General features: G+C 34.2%; 1 long non-coding RNA gene and 5 other non-coding genes across 7 annotated transcripts; all 6 read left to right on the top strand.

Moving 5' to 3' along the window:
* The first annotated feature begins 892 nt into the window (after window positions 1–892).
* LOC106395650 lies at window positions 893–7,986 on the top strand. 2 transcript variants are annotated; one of them, XR_001279320.3, is made up of 4 exons: window positions 898–5,150; window positions 5,339–5,419; window positions 5,507–5,633; window positions 5,888–7,986. It is a non-coding gene; the product is annotated as an uncharacterized LOC106395650 (long non-coding RNA). The 2 variants fall into 2 exon arrangements; XR_002655198.2 differs by having other exon boundaries at window positions 893–5,419.
* LOC125581201 lies at window positions 2,404–2,468 on the top strand. The gene has a single exon (XR_007318908.1). It is a non-coding gene; the product is annotated as a small nucleolar RNA U49 (small nucleolar RNA).
* LOC125581200 lies at window positions 2,703–2,849 on the top strand. The gene has a single exon (XR_007318907.1). It is a non-coding gene; the product is annotated as a small nucleolar RNA snoR2/U65 (small nucleolar RNA).
* Window positions 2,884–2,963, top strand: LOC125581168. The gene has a single exon (XR_007318878.1). It is a non-coding gene; the product is annotated as a small nucleolar RNA snoZ7/snoR77 (small nucleolar RNA).
* LOC125581174 lies at window positions 3,009–3,110 on the top strand. The gene has a single exon (XR_007318882.1). It is a non-coding gene; the product is annotated as a small nucleolar RNA Z43 (small nucleolar RNA).
* LOC125581173 lies at window positions 3,276–3,373 on the top strand. Its single transcript, XR_007318881.1, has one exon. It is a non-coding gene; the product is annotated as a small nucleolar RNA snR60/Z15/Z230/Z193/J17 (small nucleolar RNA).
* Window positions 7,987–8,789: the final 803 nt, after the last annotated feature.

Raw genomic sequence — 8,789 nt, forward strand, 5'->3', positions numbered from 1 at the left:
GGAAAGAAAAAATTCCGAGGAATTATTTCCGACGACTTGTTTCGTCGGTATGTCGTCGGAACAACGATATTCCGACGATTTTTTCTCTCAGAATCCTTGCTGTTTTCTTGTAGTGTTTAAGTATTAATCCTGGCTATGAATAATAAAAAATTTCAAATTGGCGCAGAAAAAATAGGTAGATATGAAGGAATTGAGATCAAAATTGAAATTTAGGAGAGATGGAAAGATCTTTTGTTTTGCTTCCTTGATAATGGAGAAGATAGATAAAAACCAAAGAAAAAACAGAGCATAAATTTGTAGATAAAAAATCATATAAGAAAACAAACAGTTAGAGATCGTGATCAGGAACGTGGACGTAAAAAATTGCTGAAAATTTGGGATCGAAATATCTTTTGTTCTTGAATTAATTGTTTTCTGATTTTTCAAATGTCAAAATCTGATTGATCAAATGAAGGGATGACTGCTTTTGGGTTTTTTTTTTTTTTTTAAAAAAACTGAATTGAAAGCAGTCATGTTATATCATTTGTGTTCAATATACATGTTTTCAGTTCTTATGTTTCAAAATTTCAAACGTCAATTTTTTGGTTTACATTTCTTATTATTAGCAATCAAATTATTTATTAAAATTATTATTACTGTAATTTGTTTTTGATGCCAAAATTGCAGGTTCTTTTACATACAAAATTGACTGCAAGCTTTAATCTGAATAGTTTTTCTTTTGCTAAAAGAAGAATAAAATAAGAGACGAAGAGAAAAACAAATATGTATTCTTCACCATAAAAGTCGAGGAACTATGCTCGTTAACACTAAACAGAATAAATTACAAACGCATTTAAAGTAAATGCCCACCCTCTTTCTCATCTCAGAAAACAATACATTCTTATAATCTTCCAGAAGAAAACAGAATCACAAAGAGATTTCCAAACAGGAGGAGCTCTGAGATACAAACAGCTTAATTAGTAGAAGCGCCTAATGTCTTTGGGTGGTTTGAAATTGACAGGGTGAGTTTCTGGAGTTGCATTCTCATCTTCTTTCGACATCTTTATCGTCTTATCAGCTTCACATGTTACCAATCTCGAACCTGTCTGATCATAACACGCTGCATATATACCCGCTTCACCCTCCAGTGACCCTGCCAAGACCCATTATTATTGCTTCCGAGGCCTAATTATATCATACTGAGACTTCTATAAATCTTCACCTTACAAGGAGATCAAGAGCAAATGAACATGAAACGAGCTATGAATATACGTACCAGGCTGTACAAAAGTTTCAGTCCCAGAACCATATACTTCCATTATCACCTTTATTCATACATACATACATAGAAACAATTTTAGTTAAGTGAAGGCGAGGTAGTTATACAATCACAGAAAAGGGATTCAGATAAATTTGTTACCTCCAGTCACCATTACACCAGCCACTACGTTAATTATAGTCATCTGCTGCGAACTGTTCCACGGAGAAAGACACCGTATATCATAATACAAAAAAAAACTGCCTTAATTTCAAATGAAACTCGAGCTTCAAAAGCACTAGAGATGCAAGATAATGGGTTATATCTTACAGCATGTTGTGGCAAAATTCTCCCTTTGGAAGGCCAAATTTATTGGTGTTGTCAGCTGATGCAGAAGCAAAGGCATTTCTAAAAACGAAAAACAAAAAGAGATATTATTAGAAGCTAGTGTTCAAATGGATCGTAGTCTTGATGAACCTGGTGTTCGAAAGATAAAACTGGAAGCACTGCAAAACTATATACATACTCTTTAGGATGAAGGGCCATTGTTCGCACAGATTTCTTATGGTGCGTTAAGAGTCGCCATCGTTTTTCCTGTATATAATAATCCGACATTTCAGACCAAATCATATGTTTGCAGCAAGTGATCATCTAATAAGCACATATATCTAAAACAAAATGGATTTATAGTCCAGACGATGGTTAGAATGATAAGATTTACCATATCGAAGGTTCCAAAATTTAAATAGACTGTGATTTTAATGGGTTCCAAAAGACTGAAGTTGGTTTTCCTTTTTTCCACCAATGATATGGTTTTTTTTGGTTCAAAAGATAATGGTTTTCTTTAAAATAATGTTGAGAGCTCTTTTATTTTCCACACTTCTCACGATTTATTGCGCCGAAAACTATAATATAAAGAAAATTAAATACGTTTGTAAACCAGAAACTCTATTATTTCCGGTTAACGAATTTTCAATTTTGGTAAAGAAAAAAAAACTTATAGGTATATTAGGGTTTTGAGCTACGCCACCCTCTATATAAATTGGGCATTCTCTTCCCTCTCTCCATTACCTTCTTCATAGTCTTCTTTTGATTCTCTGTTTCCTTTTGATTTTTTTTTTACTTAATCGATTTTGTGTTTATAGTTTTCTTTGTTTGATGAGATCGCCCGATGAAGAAGAATTCCCAAAAGATAGGAAGTGCCGTATGACACTTTAAACGCAGCAGGCGAACTGAATCGAGGATTGCATCCGGTTTTCGATTTCTCAATCCCCCGTTTAGTCTTCACCCCATGACCGTACGCAGATCCTAACCCGGGTCCGTTTACGAATCGTGTTCGAAGCTGACCGGACCGGGTTTGGTTATCTTGACCGTACTTCCCACCGTTTCTGTGTTCGCTTCTGTGTGTTTGATTTTAAACGGGTTTCTGAGGGTTTTTTTAAAAAAAAAAAAATTTAATACTAACTGTTCGATGCCACGTCGACGATAGCTTATGGGCTATGATCGTTGATGCTACATTGGACAAAAACAGATGTACGTGTTTCGCTTTTCTGATAGGAACCTGTAGATCTTGATTCTTTTGGTCTACGGAGCCATTTCGGCGATTACATTCTTTAAATTAGTTATAATTATTCGTGGGAAGTAAATTGTTGATGATCATTGCTAAAATATGGAATTACCGTCTGAGTTTAATTACTTTGATGTGAAAAACGCTGGCTTACTGAGATTTATTTCCCTTATTTAAAAAAGATTGTTGTTTTTCTTTTTGTTGGGACAGTGACGATTGATATTAGGTCTCGTTCGTCGTAATATCGGCCTTAAAAAAGCCGATTTGCCGACCATTCTGTTATATCACCACCCATATTCTGAGTCCTTTTTGTATGTTTTTTATCATTCTCATCATTTTCTTTTAATTGGCCGATGATTAAATCAATTAAGACAAGCATATATATGTCTGAATTAATCCCTGTTGATAAGCCTAATCTTCTCGATGAGGCCGATTTATTAGTTCTTTTGTTGTTTGATTTAGTAGGAGGAAGGGGGTCAGGTGATGAATAATAATGCATAGTTCAGATGAAAATAATCTCCATGATTACATTTTGTAGCATAGTCTTTCGCTCCTATCTGATGACCCCCTCCTATCTTGTTTTCTCTGCATTTGCCTACGTAAATCTTTGTTGTGAAAGTCCAATCTTCTATATTTTCAGTAAGACTAATAATTGCATATTTTTTATTATGTTATTTTGATATAAATTTTGGATAACGCTTTCAGATGAGAATTTTCATTAGTGATCATGATGTTGTTTCGAGGAAGTTGGTTTGAAAATAGTTGGTTAACTCCTTCCAAGTAGGCCTTGGCATTAGGATCCTCCTTGTGGGTCCGGATCCTTTGGGTCTAAGAGTTTAGGACCCGATAGGTTAATTTAAAATTGTCGGTTTGAGGTCGGTTCGGGTCTCTTCGGATCTGGGTCCGGGTCGGGTTGGGCCTTAGATAGTAAGACCCAATAGGATAATTAGGGTTTGTTGATTCATATTCGGTTGGGTTACGGATCAGGTTTGGTTCGGGTCATGTCGGGTCCAACCCATAAAAATACCTAAAACACACAGAATATATCTGAAAATATTTAAATACTCAAAAAATATGAGAAATTTTATATAAAATCTGATTCAAAGACAAAAAAAAATATCCAAAATTTTATCTGATTATCCCAATTATATTTTTGAAAATCTAAATTTTTATCCAAATCCCAAAACTATATCCAAAAACTAAAATTTGAAACTTAAAAAATATCCATAATACCAAAAATAAACTGAAACATCCATGTCTAACAATACTAAAAGCAGGATATCAAACCCTTTTGGCGTGTCCACGTCGTCTTTAAAAATCAGCCAACGAGGAGGTTCTCTTTCGACATGTCACCATCGCTTCTAACTTAAAGAGTGAAACTGGGCCTTTCGTGTAGGTTTTAAAAATTTTCTATGGCCCAGTTTAAACATAATACGCGTAAACCTCTGTAGAGTCGGGAGCGTCGTCGAACTCAGTCTCTTCCACTTCCTCTCCGCCGATCTTTTCCTCTGTAATCACCGTTACCTCTACCCTTACTTGAACAATCGATGATGTTCTTTACTCACTCCTTTATTTTTTCGTTCGACCTCCCGATGATTATTCATCCTCCAAATCCTGACGTTTCATGAGTCTATCAACCACTTGCTATAAATTTAGGACCATACACACGAACCCTCACTACCCAATCCAAGTACTCTGCAGTTCGTACTTTTCTACTCCCCTCTTCCGTCATGGCTAACCTCGAGTTTGTCATCCTACTTGACATTCGACAGTCTGCACCTTTGCTGTTATCTCAAGCGGTTGTCCGGCGATGCACCTTTGTCGTTATCTCAAGAGGTTGTCCGGCGACTCATCATTCACTGGGATTATTAGGTTTTTAATCCCTCTTGCCTGTTCAGTCGCTATTAATCTCGATACAACTTCTCGCGGATAAACATGTTAATTAGTTAACTCCCTTTTGGATTTTAAAAAATGATATCATTCTCCGCTATTGGATTTTTATTTTTCCTTTCGTTATGTTTGATTCCTCTTATGATTTTTTGGTAATCAATTTTTTTTCCCAAGCTGAATCATTCTAAATATGTAGTAAACATATCATCTTAATTTGTCGACTTTTGTTTTGGTGTTCACTCTAATGAATGTTGTTGTTGATTCTTCCCATACCGGTTAGTTTCTTTGTTAATACTGTGCCACGCCATCTCTTTCATCACATGATCTTAGTTGGTTCTTTCTCTACAATCAGCTGATTGCTTCATGACTTTCCTACTTTGGCTTATTGCAACTCATATTCAGGAGCTGGAGGAGGAACTTAAGCTTCTCAAGAATCACTCTCAACCAAATATAGTTGTAAGCAATAAAAGCTTTTTGTATTTCTTACAAATGTTTGATACGCCCACTACGTCTTTGTTTCGTTTATAACTCTTTTATTCAAACCCACTGAGAATTTTGTTTCTTTTATAACATGAAACATTAAAGTAAGAACTTGTGATTGATTTATTAGAAAGCTGTGTTTTGTGAACTTTATGGTCCTGCAGAGAGAGATAGACAAGGTTTTCCAATAAGCAGCTATTCCTTTGTCTCAGTGAGTCTCCTCTTTTCATGGACGATGGGAGAAGGTAAGTTTACAAGACATCCCCTATTTTGTAATGCATGGTTTCTTCAAACTGATTGTTATAAACTTGATTTGGAGCTTTTGGATGTAGAAGAGAAGCGGGAAGAAATATTGGATGTTATTAGCGAGGAAGCTGGAGCATTGGCCACAGCTGAGGGAACCAAGAGCTTGAACTCAAGTGTCATCTAAACTAATGCTCCTTAGGAATTCTTTTTAAGGTAAAGAATGCATCTTCTTTGCTCGTGAGTTGAGATTTTATTTCTATCTTCTCGATCGTTTATTTGTGGAAATTTTACTACTTTGATTATGTGGTTATCTCTTTGGTATTCTCATTAAGCATTATTCCTGTAAATAATCTTCAAAGATCGATTTTTGAAATGCAATGTAGGTTTGATTTTCACAAACATCTGTTTGTATCAGATTCATCTTTGTAGAGTGATTGTTATTATATATTTAATTTCATCTGTTGCAGCGGAGTCAGTTGTGGTTGTGGCATGTCAATGACAAGAGTGATGGTAAGAAGTAAAATAAAGCTAGAAGACTAAGGGAGAAGATGAAAATCAATGAAAAGCGGATGGTTGCGTAAGGGAGGAGAGCGTAAAAGTTTAAGAAGGTTTTGATTGGACAATTGAAGTCTCATAAGGGAAGGAACTATAAAATTATTTTCACTTCCTGAATTATTTGTCGTGCCTGGAGGGGTTGTGATTCCTGGAGATAAAAAAAAACATTCAGAGATATCGTTTGATATACTAAGCATTTCAGATTTTAGGATCAGATTTCTTAAACAAAGTGATTTCAAGCAAAAGCTTACTTTCTGATTTTCATCTCAGAATTATCCCGTGTGCTATATACTAATTGTTTTAGAGTATCCAATCTCCTTATATCCAGAACTTCAGAAGCAGAGTATATGTTCTTACACATTGACTTTAGGCCGATAACATCATATAACAATAATTCTATTTTTTTTTTCAAATGCAAGCGATACTGAATTCACATAGAAAGCCACCGACTGTGTTAGATGCATAGCTATGATTAAGCAACATCAGTCATCAATACTATAATGAGAGAAAATCGAATTTTGTTATCATACAATGCAAACACACAAGCATATGAGGATAGGCTCTCCAGACTTCACTTTATTATATTATATTGAAATTTTAGATGAATAGACAAATGAACAAGACATGAGTTTTAAAATCCATCCTCACACAAAAATTTCCCCGTAAAAACGGCTACTCACCCGAGTTTTGAACACGGCCAGTTTATGAACATGAGTTACAATCAATCCATGTTTTAGAAAAAAAAACAATCAAAAAGGAGAATGAGAACAATTGCATGTTGCTTTTTTATAAAATACTTCCACGCACACAAATAAACAAATATGTTATGTGTTTTTTGGGTGCAAATGTTATGTGGTTTTCAGTCATTATTTTAGGTTCAATGTAATCTCCTTTATATAATCAATAGGCAAAGCTGTCTGTGGATAAGCTTTGGTTTCTAATGATGCACGTAATCAGTAAATCTAATGAAACTAAGGTTATACAGGAAACCATGTATGAGGACTTTGGCTCCTAGGGATCGAAACGACTTTTGAAAGGAAAAAATATATACATACCTATTATTTATATAATTTACAAAAAGGTCTATGGAAAAAAGAAGCTAGATTACCAAAACAAATGCAGTTAAGAAATCCAATGAATAAAAAATCAGTATCCAAAAATAAATCTCTCCGGAAAAGTAAACAGCAAAAAAATTGCACACATACAAAAAAATAAACAAAACATACATTACACATATGTAAATTAAAACAATTACTGAAAAAGTCATATGAAAATATACTGTTTTTAACATGAAAACTCAAATATTAGAACAATCCAACAGATATACATACACTCACCAAATATACACATCATACTCACATCATACATTACTATGAACTAAAAAACAATAAAAAAATATGCAAAACATGAAATAGTACATCAAGCTCCCGGTCATATCCCTTAAAAAAATATGCAAAACACATTTCTCTGTCATATCCCTCCAAAAGACAAGACATAAACCTATAAAATAACCATAAAATATGGAGGGCCAGGGCCAGAGAAATTCTACAACAGCTCCACCATCTACCCTGCAACTACTGAAGCATCTTTTTGGACAAACAAGCCACGAATGGAGAATGCATTGGAGATCCATCATGAGTATGGCAAGCCAAACATCACCTCCGCATGCACTAAATCGTACAAGCAGTGGTTCCACAAACAAGGTAAATTACAGCTATATAGTCCCATAAACAAAACAAAGTAAATAAGGTTATCATGCATCTATAAAACAGGCAATCGCTTATTCACTAATAAAAATAACATTGAACATCACAAACCAGTATACAGCCACTCTGTTGCAAATTTAGGTAACCCTTCATCTTTGTTAACAGATCAGGGGCATGTCCAACGCATCACATCAGTGGTGAAATCAACCAACGAGAAGATGGCATCTCAGGCCTAACTCGAACCATCATCTCACAATTTTCCATTTATGTCTACAAGGTATTCCAAGGTACGATCTTCTACACTCGACAAGAGGACATACCTTCAAGTGTACTATTTTTAACTTTAAAAAATAAAATAACAAAAAGCTTGATCGTTGGTTTAGTATTAAGCTGAAGGCTTTTTAGATTTCTTCATGTTACTTTCATACTAAATGATATTTTAAAAGTTACAATGCTGGCAGACTTTCTTATGACTTTTTTGTTTCTCTAAATAAAATCACAAAACCTTCAGATCAATATGTATGATTTATTTTCCATATTCAAAAATCTTTGCCTCCAAAATTTTGTGCAGATATTTGACTTACATAAAAGATGTGTTGTAAATATAGCTTTGGGTCGAAAGAGATCATCAACAAAACAATAATAAAGGGACAACATGATCTCTGCTTACTTTCCAACCTCAAATTTTGTAGGTTCTTTAGCACAAATTTATTAAATGATACTCCCTCCGTTTTTTTATATAAGTCGTTTTAGAGAAATTTTTATGTTTCAAATTATATGACGTTTTCAATTTTCTATGTAAAATTTATTAACACTTAATGTTATATGACCAATGATAATATACCTTCTATTTTATTATTTGTTGATTTGTGGTTAGGTAAATAATTAATGATGTTTTTGTTTAGAAAATATAAAAAGATTAATGATTTCTTAATCTATGTGCACAATTTTAAAACGACTTATATTAAAAAACGGAGGGAATATCATATATTTATATAAACTTAAAGGGAAATTGTATAACCGCATTATCCGCGCGTAGCGCGGACACGGAACTAGTATACCTAATAATAATATATAGTAGAAGTTTCAAGTTTTCGGGTACCCCACT

This window comes from Brassica napus, chromosome C1 (genome assembly GCF_020379485.1).
Source record: "Brassica napus cultivar Da-Ae chromosome C1, Da-Ae, whole genome shotgun sequence".
Taxonomy (NCBI): domain Eukaryota; kingdom Viridiplantae; phylum Streptophyta; class Magnoliopsida; order Brassicales; family Brassicaceae; genus Brassica; species Brassica napus.